The 15184-nt window shown below is 44.9% G+C and overlaps 1 protein-coding gene and 1 long non-coding RNA gene across 3 annotated transcripts in view; both read left to right on the top strand.

Moving 5' to 3' along the window:
- The window catches only part of LOC144491503 (uncharacterized), a 279152-nt gene that overhangs the window by 154790 nt on the left and 109178 nt on the right, over positions 1–15184 (top strand). The gene's annotated exons all lie outside the window — the stretch shown is intronic.
- Positions 2018–15184, top strand: part of LOC144491502 (protein SSUH2 homolog) — a 122345-nt gene continuing 109178 nt past the window's right edge. The window contains exon 1 of one of the 2 annotated variants that reach the window (XM_078209402.1): positions 2018–2076. The gene's annotated coding sequence lies outside the window, so the exon portion shown is untranslated. Of the gene's footprint in view, positions 2077–9040; positions 9263–15184 lie in introns of those variants that run through there. The other variant, XM_078209403.1, reaches the window with a different exon arrangement.

Here is a 15184-nt window from a genome sequence, read left to right as displayed (position 1 = left end):
GGATTTAAAAAGTGTAGGGGAATTGCAACATTAAAGAAACAATCACAGGTGTGAGGGGGGATGGTATGCTAGAAGAATCATCCAAATAAGCCATATGAATTAAACTGAAGAACAATATGGGGAAGTCATGTTGCTGGGAGTGTACCACATAGACCCTCAAATAGTCAGAGGGGAACAGAAGAGCAAAAATATAGGCAAAGTGCAGAAACAAAAAGACAGCAGTAGAAAGAAAGTAGTATGGGCGGCACGGTAGCACAGTGGTTAGCACTGCTGCTTCACAGTTCCAGCGACCTGGGTTCGAATCCCGGCTCGGGTCACTGTCTGTGTGGAGTTTGCACATTCTCCCTGTGTCTGCATGGGTTTCCTCCGGGTGCTCTGGTTTCCTCCCACCATCCAAAGATGTGCGGGTTAGGTGGATTGGCCATTTTAAATTGCCCCTTAGTGTCCCAGGGTGCATAGGTTAGAGGGATTAGTGGGTAAATATGTAGGATAGGGCCTGGGTGGGATTGTGGTTGGTGCAGACTCGATGGGCTGACTGGCCTCTTTCTGTACTGTAGGATTCTATGAAAGGGATTTAAATTACCCTAACAACCTGGATAAATTCATTGGTAAAGAGTGCAAAATTATTAAAATATGTTTAGGGGACCTTTTTACCCAGTAGGCAGCAAGCCCAACGAGAAAAGGGGCTGTTCTGGACATCATTTATATAAATTTCAGTGGTAGTGATAGTGACTCCGTTAGATTTGGTGCCATTATGAAAGGGGCAAAGATGGAGTAAGAGTTTGAAATTGGGAAAAGGAGCTAATTTAACCAGGCTTTCTTGGGTTAAAATAAAATAAGTTTATAATTACTAAAAAGCTAAGGAGAAAAAGTAAAACACATGCATCTGCATTCATATGGATTATCAGTAAGGATTGAGTCCAATAGTAAGTGAATATAAATAAAAGGTTATGCGGAACAGTCCTTGTAACAATTTGGGGGTATCCCAGCCAGATGGTGACAAATTGAGGGGTCTCGCCCAGATCAACAACTTTTGGGGAACCTCAGCTGGGGCTGGTCATAACACCATAGAGTAAAAGGGTGGAATTTACAAATCTAGATCTCCTAGATATCTGAGGGTATTCAGGATAGAATAAAGCAAAGAAGGGAAGCTTGTATTAGTTACCAAGAGCTCAATACTGCAGAAAATACTGCTGCTCTTCGAGATGATAGAGTTTGCAGGTTTGGAAAGGGCTGTCAAAGGAGCTTCCTGAGTTGCTGCAGGGCATTCTGTACATTGTAAATTGCCACTTAATGTCCCAAGATGTGTAGGTTAGTGGGATAAGGGGGCTGAATATGTGGAGTTGCGGGGATAGGGCAGGGGTGGACCTGGGTAAGATGCTCTGTTAGAGGGTCGGTGTGGACCAGATGAGCCAAATAGTCGCTTCCTGCTCTGTAGGGATTCTATGATATGTAGATACTGTGGAAAGTAGGGGATGTGAATGTTTAAGATGGTGGATGAAGTGCTAATCAACTGAGCTGTTCTGTCTTGGATGGTGTTAAGCTTCTTGTGTTGTTGGAACTGCACCCATCCAGCAAAGGGAGAGCATTCCATCACATTCCTGTCTTATGCCTTGTCGATGGTGGACTGGCTTTGAAGAGTCAGGAGCTGAGTGCCTCAGACCTGCTCTAGTAGCTACAGTATTTATATGGCCAGTTAATTTCTGGCCAATGTTAATGCCCAGGAAATTGATGGTGGGGGATTCAGTGATGATAATGTTGTTGAACATCAAGGGGGTAGTTAGATTCTCTCTTTTTGCTAATTGCCTGACATTGTATGATGTGAATGTTAATCGCCACTTATCAGCCTAAGCCTGAATGTTGCCCCCAAGTCTTGTTGCATGCAGGTCTGGACTGCTTCATATCTGAGGAGTTGTGAATGTTGCTGAACATCGTGCAATCATCAGCAAATATCCCCATGTCTGACCTTATGTTGGAGGGAAGATCTTTTGATGAAGCAGTTGAAGATGGTCGTACCTAGGACATCACCCTGAGAAACTCCTGCAGTAATATGGACTGGTGGGCAGAAAACCAGAGGTAATGCATTTGGAGATGACAAACAAGGCAATGAACGAACAATAAATAGGGAGTTATGCAGAGGCATAGAGGAACTGAACGTTCTTGAAGTGGATGTCCATAGATCCTGTAAAGTAGTAGGACTGATAGGTAACATGATCAAGAAGGCATACAGAATACCTTTCCTTGGATGAGACATAGGGTTTAAGAGCAGGAAGGCTATGCTAGAACTGTATAAAATATTGGTTAGACCCCACAGTTAAAGTACTACATGCAATTCTGGTCACCATATTACAGGAAGGTTATGGTATAGAAAAGATTTATGAAGATACTGCCAGGATGAAGAATTTCAGATTTAAAAGACTTGGGTTGTTTTCTTTGGAAGAGTGTAAAATAAAGGGAAATTTATTTCTGGGGTATAAAATTACAAAGGGTCTAGAAAAAGTGGATAGGACAGATCTAATTCTCTTAGCAGAAAGGTCAGTAACCAGTAGGCACAGATTTAAAATATTTGATGAAAGGATTCAAGGGCTTTGAGGAATATTTTTTCACCGAAAGTGTGGTGGGGCTCTGGAATTCACTGTCTGAAAGAGTGGTAGAGGTAAAAACCCTCATCAAATTTAAAAATAATACTTGGATATACACCTGAGGTGCAGGGTTATAGAGCAAAAGCTGGAAAGTGTTATTAGGCTGGAGCACTCTTTTTGGCCGGCATAGACATGATGGGCTGAATGGCCTCCTTCTTTGCTGTGAATATAGAAACATAGAAAATAGAAGCATGAGTAGGCTACTTAGCCTTTCGAGCCTGCTCTGCCATTCATTTTGACCATGGCTGCTCATCAAATTCAATATCCTGATCCCGCCTTCCTCTTATATCCCTTGATCCTTTTCTATGTTTCTACCAGCAGATGGAGCATCACACATAACTAATCCTAATATGGTACAAGGAAAATTTGACTCTATAATCCTCTGTGAATAACGGCACAGGAAGTTGACTCATTTTTGGCCTTAAGTGCTGGCTGCCAACTGGTTCTCTACCTGTGAGCCTAAAGTTGGCAGCAGGCTGTTCAAACAAGTTTTGGGACGTGAACAACACTAGCAAGGGTGCATTTATTGTGGTGATGAACTGCCCTGTGTTGAATGGTGCCATCTGTGCTGGCTGAGTGAGTAACACTCTTGTTATGATGGGCACAAATGCCATGGGGAATTATCAATAGATCTATTCGTGGGCTTCATGGAGTACAAGCTACCTTATTGAGTGAACGGAGGTTTGCCCAAAGGGAAGCGGTTAGAGTGGGTATTTAACCTGTTACTCCACCCGGACGGTTGTTGCAGGTCCTGAGATGAAGACTACCTGACTGTAAGCTGTAGTCGCAGTCCTTTCCTTTGGAGCACAATAAAGAGTGTTGGTGCCAGGAAACTGGCGTTTGGCTAAATTACTACATTGGTGATGAGAACTTTTATTGTCCTCCATCTTTCCCTCCAGACCTTGTAAGTCAAAAATTTGGACTTTAAAAAATCCATTTAAAAAGCCTTTTCACTTGAGAACACAGAAAAAGGGGCTCAGGAAATACAAGGGGAATCAGGCAGCAATGTCTTCCAATTAAGAAGAGGGACCTCATGCAATCAATCCTCAATGGAGAGTGCTTGTGTAAATCAGGTGTTAAAGGGCCCCTTTCGATATAGGGGCTCTAATGTCACCACCGGACAGTTAAGGAATGGCAGTGACAGCCCAAGAGTATCAGAGAACATACTCCAGAAAAGTGCAGTTGCCAGATGACAGATTATTGCTGTCAAAAGAACAGCCACAGCAGAATTGCCAGAACTAACAAAACTCATGCTGCCTAGGAAGAAGGCAGAGGCTAGTACCTGAGCATCTCATGCAGGTATTCTCTTCCAGAGACAGGGACACTGCAACTGGGCAGCATGGTGGCACAGTGGTTAGCTTGGGTCACTGTCTGTGTGGAGTTTGCATGTTCTCCCTGTGTCTGCATGGGTTTCCTCCGGGTGCTCCGGTTTCCTCCCACGCGGGTTAGGTGTATTGGCCATGCTAAATTGCCTGTTAGTGTCAGAGGGACTAGCTAGGTTAAATACATGAGGTTATGGGGATAGGGTCTGGGTGGGATTGTGGTCGGTGCAGACTCGATGGGCCGAATGGCCTCCTTCGGCACTGTAAGATTCTATGACTCTATCTAACTGAAACATTATTACAATGAAAGTTGTTTCGAAAATGGTGGAATTACAAGTGAATAAACATAAGAACATAAGAAATAGGAGCAGGAGTAGGCCATCTCGCCCCTCAAGCCTGCTCCGCCATTCAATAAGATCATGGCTGATCTGATAGTGGGTTCAGTTCCACTTACCCGCCCGCTCCCCATAACCCTTAATTCCCTTAATGGTTAAAAATCTATCTATCTGTGACTTAAACACATTTAACGAGGTAGCCTCCACTGCTTCATTGGGCAGAGAATTCCAAAGATTCACTACCCTCTGGGAGAAGAAGTTCCTCCTCAACTCTGTTCTAAATTGACTCCCCCGTATTTTGAGACTATGCCCCCTAGTTCTTGTTTCCATTGTAAGTGGAAATAACCTCGCTGCTTCTACCCTGTCTAGCCCCTTCATTATCTGATATGTCTCTATAAGATCTCCCCTCAACCTTCTAAACTCCAATGAGTACAGCCCAGTCTACTCAATCTCTCCTCATAAGCTAACCCCCTCATCTCTGGAATCAACCTGGTGAACCTTCTCTGTACCCCCTCCAAAGCTAATATATCCTTTCTTAAATAAGGGGACCAAAATTGTACACAGTACCCTAGGTGCGGCCTCACCAGTATCCTGTACAGTTGCAGCATGACCTCCCTGCTTTTATATTCCATCCCTCTCGCGATAAAGGCCAATATTCCATTTGCCTTCTTGATTACCTGCTGCATCTGCAAACTGAGTTTTTGTGATTCATGCACAAGGACCCCCAGGTCCCTCTGCACAGAAGCATGTTGTAATTTTTCACCATTTAAATAATAGTCCATTTTACTATTATTCCTTCCAAAGTGGAATACCTCACACTTACCAACGTTATACTCCATCTGCCTGATCCTTGCCCACTCACTTAGCCTATCCAAATCTCTCTGCAGACTCTCTGTGTCCTCCACGCAATTTGCTTTCCCACTCATCTTTGTGTCATCCGTAAACTTTGTTACCCTACACTCGGTCCCCTCCTCCAGATCGTCTATGTATATGGTAAATAGTTGAGGCCCCAGCACCGATCCCTGCGACACGCCACTAGTCACTGATTGCCAACTGGAAAAGCACCCATTTATTCCGACTCTCTGCTTTCTGTTAGATAGCCAATCCTCAATCCACGCTAACACTTTACCCCCAACTCCGTGTACCTTTATCTTATGCAGCAACCTTTTGTGAGGCACCTTATCGAATGCCTTCTGGAAATCTAAATACACCACACTCCATCCCTTGAAGGTGGAGGTGGACATGGCAGCTGCAGTCTCCATTATTGGAAAACAAATTGATAAGCACTTCCAATCGGGCATCCAACTCTTGTGGTTTGAAAATACAAAGGCCAGACTAGCCATCTACACGGGGAACATTCCAAATAAAAGGCACTACAATGACCCCAGTAACTTCTAGGCAACAATCCACCAATCTCCCGCTCATTGTTATACAGAGGCATGGACCAAGCCTTATGGGGAGAGATTGGCTCCAGCAGAAATGGCTAAACTGGTTATGTATGGGGAGACTGTACAAAGTTATTAGTAGATACCCTGGAGGTTTTCAAGAGAGACTTGTTCATGCAGCACTAAGGATACTTCAGTTGTTAGCAATAAAAGAACTAACTTGACAAAGTAAATCAAAGAAAAAGGTTTAATAAAAAAACTTCACTACGCCAACAGTCAGGCCACACCCTGGGCCACACAAGCTCACTATTTGTACCGGGTCAGCTGGTCAGCTAACCACCACATCATTTTGTCATTGGTTACATTGTCGATCAGGTCCGCTGGTCAGCTGACTCTCATGTTACCATTGATTACATTGTAACAAACCTGGGAAAAATAAAAGGAGCCAAGGCCAAAATCTACATTGACCCCAACACTACACCTAGGTATTTCAGAGTCAGACCTGTCCCCTGCTCCATGCTGGAGAAGGTGAAATTGAACTAGGGCGCATTGAAAGCTTAGATATAATAAGGCCTGTACAATTTGCTGAATAGGCCACGTCCATTGTTCCTGTTCTTAGGCCTGACAAATCAGTTTGTCTTTGTGGGGACCAAAAATTAACCTTCAGTCGGGTCTCCAAACTTGATAGGTACTCAATTCCCCGAATCGAAGATTTGTATGTTAGGTTAACAGATGACAAGACATTCTCCAAGCTGGACATGAGACACGTCTATCTTCAGCTTGAATTGAATTGCCATGCTGGAAATATGTGACAATCAAAACACATAAGGAACTCTATGAGCATACGCATTTGGGTTCTCGTCAACGTGTGCTATCTTCCAAAGAGTTATGGAGAAAACCCTCATGAGCTACTCAAGGTAGCAGTACATATAAATGACGTTTTGGTCACGGGGGTTTCAGAACAGGAAAACTTGGCAACCTAGAAGAAGTTTTGCAGAGATTTCCCAAAGCAGGAGTGCACTTGAAGAGGGAGAATGCATTTTACGAGTGGCTGAAATGATCAATTTAGGTTACCAAATAGATTGCAAGAGGTTACATCCAGTAGAGGATAAGGACCATCAAGAAAACACCAACCCCGAGGAACACCACAGAGTTGAAATCCTTCCTGGGATTAGTCAATTATTATGGAAAATTCATTCCGAATTTAGCTTCCTTGCTGGCCTCCTTACATGCCCTATTACAAAAAGACAAAAGGTGGTCCTGGGAAGCTCCACAGTCAGAGAGACTTTCTCTAAAGTTAAATGTCAGTTACTGTCATCTAACTTACTGGCCCATTTTAACCCTAAAATAGAACTTAGATTAACTTGTGATGCTTTCCCGTACTGGATTGGTGCAGTGCTGGAAAGACGGGACGGAAAAGCATGAGGCATGTGCCTCCAGGAGCTTTCAGATGCACAGCAAAGGTATTCTCAAACTGAACATTAAAATGCCTTTGATTGGGAAAACAGAACCATTTGACCCCAAAGTAGAAAACTGGAGACAGTATGTTGAAAGGCTGTGTTATTTCTTTGTAACAAATGAAATAACATGAAAGAGAAAGAAGAAAATCAAAAGGTTAAAAGCAAAATACTGCGGATGCTGGAATCTGAAACAAAAACAGAAAATGCTGGAAAACCTTAGCAGGTTTGACAGCATCTGTGGAGAGAGAATAGAGCCAACGTTTCGAGTCTGGGTGACCCTTGGTCAGAGCTGACAAAGAGCTCTGAGTCTTCGTCCGGGCTCTGACAAAGGGTCATCCAGACTCGAAACATTGGCTCTATTCTCTCTCCACAGATGCTGTCAGACTTAAAATCAAAAGGTTATTCTGCTCAAAGTCTGCAACCCACAGACGTACAGCTTAGTAAAAAGTTTAACATCACCTGATGCTTCAGACACAAAGGGGACGATCTTATGAAAAATAAGTCTAAAACAAGCATGAAAACGGGAGAGTTTTGGATCTGTTTTCTCGGCGAGTCTAAATGTCAAATCTATGCACTTAGTGCATGAAAAATTCCTAAAATCCATTTCTCATCTGTAGGGGGAGTGGGTGGGACTTAAGTTTCCCAAAAGTCAGCTGATAGCAGCAGAGGGTGCTATTGTGCATGTCCAAATGCCATTGTGCTTGTGCAGGTGAGTGCAGCTGAGACCTGTCACACAGCCTCTGCTGCTATCGCCAGCCTCTGAGGCCTAATCCCAGCACCCCTCCTCGTGCTACTGTGGGGCACCACACTCATTCGTAATCCCCCATCCAGAGCTATTACCCCTGCAGCCCCTGGCCTGATCATACCCCCCCGCCACCCCGGCCTTACCAATCACTCCCCACACCCACCCACCCCCCCAACCCCTGCCGGACCAATCATCAACCTCCCTCTCCCCGCACCGATCGCTGTGCAGAGCAGCAGCAATTCCTCCCTCTCCCCCCCACCAACCGATCACAATGCAGAGTGCACAGTGGTCCACCACCCTGATTGGCCCACCCATGGTCTGGCCCCACCCCCTAAGGCTCCACCCCCTTGGCACTACCTGGTGCGTGGGTGCCCATTGGACACTGCCAGGGTGCCAGGCTGGAAGCACCAGGCTGGCACTACCCAAGAGGCAACCCCCCCTTGCTCCCGACCTCTCAAGTGGGGGCCTCAATGGCCTCCAGTTCTACCGGCGAGGCCATCACGGCTGGTCTTCGTTGATGGGGGACCATACGTGATCCTCACCAGACAGAACCTCCCTAGGGAAGGCCACACAGACAAGTGAGCCGGACAATTACATCCCAGGCTCACTGATCCTACTTAAATTATATTTAAGTCCAAGTTAAACAATTTATTCAGCCTCATGCCAGAAATGGGCGCGAGGCTGATCGCACCGAATATCTGGTGCCGTAAGATCGGGAGATGAGAAATCAGGCGAGAACCTGATATCTCAGCTTTCTTGTGATCTTACCGGTTCGCTCCGCCCAGTGGAGCACAATGATAAGATTGTCCCCAAAGTCTTTTGACTAGATAGTTGAGTTGGTTAAAAATTATTTCTAAGCTGACCCTCAACCATTACATTGAGATACAAATTTCAATCAGCAGTCCGGGGAGCCGGGGGGACAATCTCGGCTTTCTGGCCAAATTGAGAGGATTAACAAAGCATTGCGACTTCAGCCTAGCTTTAGGAGAAGTGTTAAGGGACTGTTTTGTCTCTAGTATAAACAGCCTCATCACAGAAGTTGTTCTTGGCTGAGACCAAATTATCTTTAGAAAAAGTTGTGGAGTGATGATTAATTGTGCAGAACAGGATGTGAGTGAGTTGCAAGGCGTGTCAAACAAGGTAAACCGTTTGTGGTGGGAAATGGTTGTTCTGAAGAGCGACCAAATGCATGTGCAGAAGAGTCTAATAAAAGGGATACATCAGAGGGCAGAAGCTTGTTATCAGTGTTGGGGGAGAACACTTCCAAGAAGCCTGCTGATATAGAAGTGTTTCAGGTGCAACAGAAAGGATCATTTACAAGCACAGCGCAGAATGAAGCAGTCGGGACAGAAAGTGCAAAGAAAACCATAAAGGTTAGTCTTACTCCTGTGAAGAAATTGGCTGAGGAACCTGATGAGAGACCCGAATCATTTATCTTTAAACAGGTTCAACTGAGGAAAGTGTCCCCTGTAGAGATAGCCTTAATGGTAAATGGCAGATCTCTTAAAATGGAAATCGACACAGAGGCTGCGGCTACGGTCATAGGGGAGCAGGCATTTCATTACCCTCGAAAAGGCCTCCAACCATTGCAATTAAGTGAGTCATGAAGCCATAGGGGGTAATTTTACTGGCGCAACCACCCAAGGTTCGTACGATCCTGCCCAAAGCCAACGGAGAATTCTGTGCTCCGAGCCTCGCCCACCCCTGGAATCGGGAGGCATGCCGGTAAAATTCCAGCCATATTGCCTACACATACCGGAGAAACATTGCAGACTTTAGGGGCAACAACAGTCACCATGTCCTACAAGGATCAGACAGTATAGTTACCTGAGTTGGTAATTAAGGGTCAGCAACCTTTTTTATAGGCGTGATTGGCTCAAGTAGATTAAACTGAATTGGTTAGAGATATTAAATTTGCAAGATGTAGGTTTTCAGGAGCTGCTGTGTAAATATTCTGGGTCTTCCAACATCCACTAGGACGTAAAAGGGGAGCTAAAGCAAAAATTTATCTGAATCCAGAGGCAACGCCAACATTTTTCAGGGCCCGCCGAATGCCCATGCATGTCATCATAAGATTGAAGTTGAGCTAAAAGACTGGTATATTTCGGTATCCTGAAGTCTGTTCAATTCTCTGAATGGCAGCACCTATATCCCTATCCTCAAACCTCATCATACTGTATTTGTGGGGATTATAAATTAACAGTCACTAGAGGAGCTCAAATAGACAGTTACCCCATTCCTAGAATTGAAGACCTCTAGCTGGAGGTTTAAAATACAGCAGGTTAGACCCCAGCCATGCTTACCAGCAACTGGAGTTGGATGAAGATTCACAGAGGTTGGTTACCATCAACATTCACAAAGGTTTATACCAGTTTACACGTTTACCTTTTGGAGTCTCATCAGCCTGCTCCATTTTCCATCGTATGATGGAAAGTTTGTTACAAGGCATCCCGAATATAATGGTTTATCTCGATGACGTTCTAACTACAGGAGTCACACCTGAAGAACACAAACCAAACTTGGAGAAAGTTTTGAAAGGATTTAAAGAAGTAAGTGTTGGGCTAAAATGGGAGAAATGTACTTTCCAGGCAGACAAGCTTACCTATTTGGGGTTTAGGGTAAACACCAAATATTTACATTCTTTGGAAGACAAAGTAAAAGCTATAAAAGAGGTTCCACAGCCAAAAAACATCTCACAGTTAAAATCATTTATTGGAATGGTGAATTATTATGGTAGACTTTTTACAAAATGTGTCTACCACCTTAGCCCCAATCCACCACGTGTTAAAGCAACATCAACGTTGGAGGTGGGGAGAAGAACAGTGGCATTACTGCCAGTCCCACAAGAGATAGTGCTGGCACTACGTATGATCACGACCTTGCCAGTCTCAGTGAAGCACATGAAGATATGGACAGAGAGAGGTCCAGTGTTATCAAAAGTTAAGAAGATGGTGATGCAAGGGTGGTTGCAATATGATAAGGCTGAGCTGCTTAAGCCCTACCAACAAAGAAGGATGGAGATAACCTGTGAACCCGGGGTGTTGTTGTGGGGGGGGGGGGGGGGGGTGCACTGGGGTTATGGGTTAAAGGATGGTTAGTCAATGGCCAGTTGTGAAGCTCAACAGGCTTTGCCGCCGCTGGCTAAGATGCATCCTTGGGAGTGGCCAGGTAGACTCTGGGCAAGAATACATATTGACTGTGCAGGACCCCCTGTGGGCCAGATATTTCTTATATTAGTGGACGCACACTCAGAGTGGCTGGATGTCCAATTGATGAAGCCCACAATGCCCACTGCCGTCATTGAAAAATTGAGAACATTTTTTGCCTTTCATGGCCTCCCAGAGGTCTTTGTGACAGACAATACCACAACATTCATGACAAAGGAGTTTCAAAAGATTGTAAAATGAAATGGCAGTTGCCATGTTAGGTCAGCCTCAAATGGGTTAGTGGAACATGCTGTGCAAACGTTCAAGGCCTCAATGAAGAAAGAAGTCAATAGACCCTTGTGTATAGCCAGGTTTTTGTTGTCTTGCAACACCATGCCAAATGTGACCACAGGGGTCTTGCCAGCCAAGCGACTAATGGGCACTGTTTAAGGATATGATGTTTGGATATGATGTTCCCAGATTTGGCGGGAAAGGTGGAGGCTAGGCAAGCCTCTCAGAAAGAAAATCACGACTCAAGGAAGAATGACAAGAGTTTTCCAAGTTGAGTATCTAGTCATGGTCAAGAACTTGCAGCAGGACCAGAATGAGTGGCTGGTAAGGACAGGACTGGTCTCTTACATCGTAGAGATGCAAGGATGTCACATCAAGAAATACATAAACCATTTGACCAGTGCCTGACACAATGGACCAACAGGCGACTCCAGCAGAGCAGTAAATTTGGATCACCAGGATTGGTTACAGGGATCCTGGGTGTAAATGTGGAATGGAGCAACCAGTGGTTTCTGTTACTGAGAATACCGCAGCTACCGAGGAAAATCATGTCTGTGAAACAGTCTTCCAGTTCAGCGAAGGCAGAAAATGGCTCCTTCTTTCAGGAAATTATGGGCAAAATCTTACCTAAAAATGGCAGATTGTTGGCTGGAATTGAACCCAGGTCCCTGGTGCTGCGAGGCAGCAGTGCTAACTACTGTGCCACCATACCGCACAGATTTCCTCGGATGGATGGAGCTATTACAAGGGGGCATAACTATAGGGTTCATGGTGGGAGATATAGGAAGGATATCAGAGGTAGGTTCTTTACGCAGAGAGTGGTTGGGGTGTGGAATGGACTGCCTGCAGTGATAGTGGAGTCAGACACTTTAGGAACATTTAAGCGGTTATTGGATAGGCACATGGAGCACACCAGGATGATAGGGAGTGGGATAGCTTGATCTTGGTTTCAGATAAAGCTCGGCACAACATCGTGGGCCAAAGGGCCTGTTCTGTGCTGTACTGTTCTATGTTCTATGTTCTATATAAGATATAAGAATGTTGTCACTAAGACCTCTGGGAGGCCATGAATGGCAAAATATGTTCTCAATTTTTCAATGGTGGCAGTGGCCATTGTGGACTTCATCAATTGGACATCCAGCCATCTGAGTGTGTGTCCAGATATAAGCATTACTGTAGATAGGTCACCACTTTGTTTTGAATGTTTGTCAATAAATTTCAGTTTGTTCATCCACAGAGCCTCCACCCTGTCTATTCATGCCACCAAGCTTGGGGGAACCACTGTGTTCACCCAGCACCTCATCCCTGTGGTGTGTGAGAATGGCAGTGCTATGTCCCTCCCGCCCTCTTGCCAGCGCCCACCAAGAAAGGGCATTCCGTCAGCTGCAATTTGGACAGGAATCCAGAAAGGAGGACAAGCGCTCCCTGCATACCAGCCTTCACAACCCCTTTAAAGCACGGGGTGCCCCGACATGATGGGAAGGAAAGGGCTCTGAGTGACCCTACTCGACCCCTCTCCCCAAAATGGTGATTCTGGGACCCTCACGCTGGCCCCGAGTTGAACTTATCTGTGTGCTCCAAGTCCTCTCTGATGCCCCCTGAGAAGTGCACACCGTGGAGGGTGCTGGCTGCTTGAACACTCACCTCTGAAATCCCCCTCAGAGGTGAAGGCGCCAAGTTCGCGCTAATGTAGAGCTGTTGTAAATGGAGCCCAGTAAGAAGTCTAACAACACCAGGTTAAAGTCCAACAGGTTTATTTGGTAGCAAAAGTAAATGGAGCCAGCATGACGTCATGCCAGCACCAGCTGAATATTCAGTGGGGAGTGGGTAAGTCCCGGAGAGAGGGGTCGCTAATGACATGTTATTGTATTAAAATGAGCTTTCTGCGGTCCTGTGGTGTGTTTCACGCCACTCCACCGGTGAGGCGCCACTAAGATCGGAACTCAGAAACTCACCAGCTCAAATCGCTCTCTCTAGATTTTGAACATGTATCACCACTCTCGCTGATAGAGAGTGTGGGCTCTAAATCACCCCCTATATCTGCAACTGCTGAAGTTCTGATGTTAGCAGTGTTTTTGTATCCTACAGTTATACGCTTTCTTTTTGATATTATTCACCCTGTGGAGTCAGCTTTGGGGAGGTATGTGCCTTTTCCTTATCTCTCCACTTTGAAGTTATCCTTTCTATAGCCCCATTGTTTCCTCTGGTCATAGGTGTAAACATTTCTTTTTCCACTGATAGGTGAATTCACATTTCATCATTTCTCAGATGTCTGCCTCTGATCAATTTCCTGTGTTATGCTCTTTTATCCACTGTTTCATTTTGTTTTTAATCTTAACTTTTTCCAATTCTTAACAGCAATGCAGACACGTAGGGTCAATACTCAATGGTTAGCATGTGGGGAGCTGGAAGATTCGGCGATGCTGGAGGTGGTTGGGAGCTAGAACATGTTTTCTTTCCCCAAATAGAGGCGGGGGAGGGCGTTGGAAATGAACCAGTGGTTGGAAACAGCCTCGTCGGTGACGGCAGCTTTTGAAGTGGCAGCAACCTGTGTAATGCAGGGGGTGGGGCGGGGGGGAGGTGTTAGTGGGAGAGTACAAAGTGAGACTGAGTGTGGGCAGGTCAGAGAAGTCCAAGCTGAGGGTGAGTATTGTATTGACTAAAATCTGATACGACCTTTTGGCTAAGATCAAGTGTAGCATTGACATGCTGTACTTGGTTGAAGTCATAATGTTACTTTGTGGCTTCAGTTGAAGCAATTTTTTAAAGCGGCATCTTGGCCTTTTGGCTAAGATCCAAATGAGATCGAGCCTTGGAGGAAGTGCAATGCCTGCTCCAATCAGCTTGGATCATGTGGATCAAGCCCAAGACGGGAAGTGAGAGGCCTGTCTTGTCAGCTTGGGTTTGGAATGTCTCACTGCTGAGACTCTGAATTGGACTTTGATTGGATTGAATTGGATATAGAAACAAAAACAATCTGATATATTTCTTCACCATGTGAATTCTCTTTATGGAAAATGGACTGAATAAACATTCTACGGAGACAAGGCACAAGTTTTAAACCATAAAAAATGGTATACTTACATTGAATAAGTGATTAAAATGTGCAGTTTTCATGCCAAGAATATTTATTTCACCAAACTCCTCAGTTTTTGGAAATAATGCAGACCATATGCTTTTTCGAAAGGACAAAAGATTATTTACACCAGTTTAACCCTTCAAAATGACACTGGATCAGGCTTCAAGATACAGGCATTCATTATTCGCTGGTTGCAAAATAAACATAACTTTACCTGAGAGATTGACCCCTTGGTTAACAGCACTGACCTCTGACAACAATGATCCATTTAACCCTTTATGTAAAAAAATGGAAACGTCGCCACAAACCCAAAGGACTATAGGCTGTTCTCCTCCTTTTTGAGACAGAGAGCTGACTGGTGGTGATTTAATACAGACACATGGGATTGAGGGTGATTTAGCGGTTTGGATCAGGAATTGGCTAGCTGTAAGAAAACAGAGGGTGGTGGTTGATGGGAAATATTCATCCTGGAGTTCAGTTACTAGTGGTGTACCGCAAGGATCTGTTTTGGGGCCACTGCTGTTTGTCATTTTTATTAATGACCTGGATGAGGGCGTGGTAGGATGGATTAGTAAATTTGCAGATGACACTAAAGTCGGTGGAGTTGTAGACAGTGCGGAGGGAAGTGGCAGGTTACAGAGGGACACAGATAAGCTGCAGAGCTGGGCTGAGAGGTGGCAAATGGAGTTTAATGCAGAAAAGTGTGAGGTGATTCACTTTGGAAGGAGTAACAGGAATACAGAGTACTGGGCTAATGGTAAGATACTTGGTAGTGTGGA

The sequence above is a fragment of the Mustelus asterias genome, chromosome 3, assembly GCF_964213995.1.
Source record: "Mustelus asterias chromosome 3, sMusAst1.hap1.1, whole genome shotgun sequence".
In the NCBI taxonomy this organism is placed as follows: Eukaryota; Metazoa; Chordata; class Chondrichthyes; order Carcharhiniformes; family Triakidae; genus Mustelus; species Mustelus asterias.
This window is presented reverse-complemented; position numbering and strand designations above follow the sequence as displayed.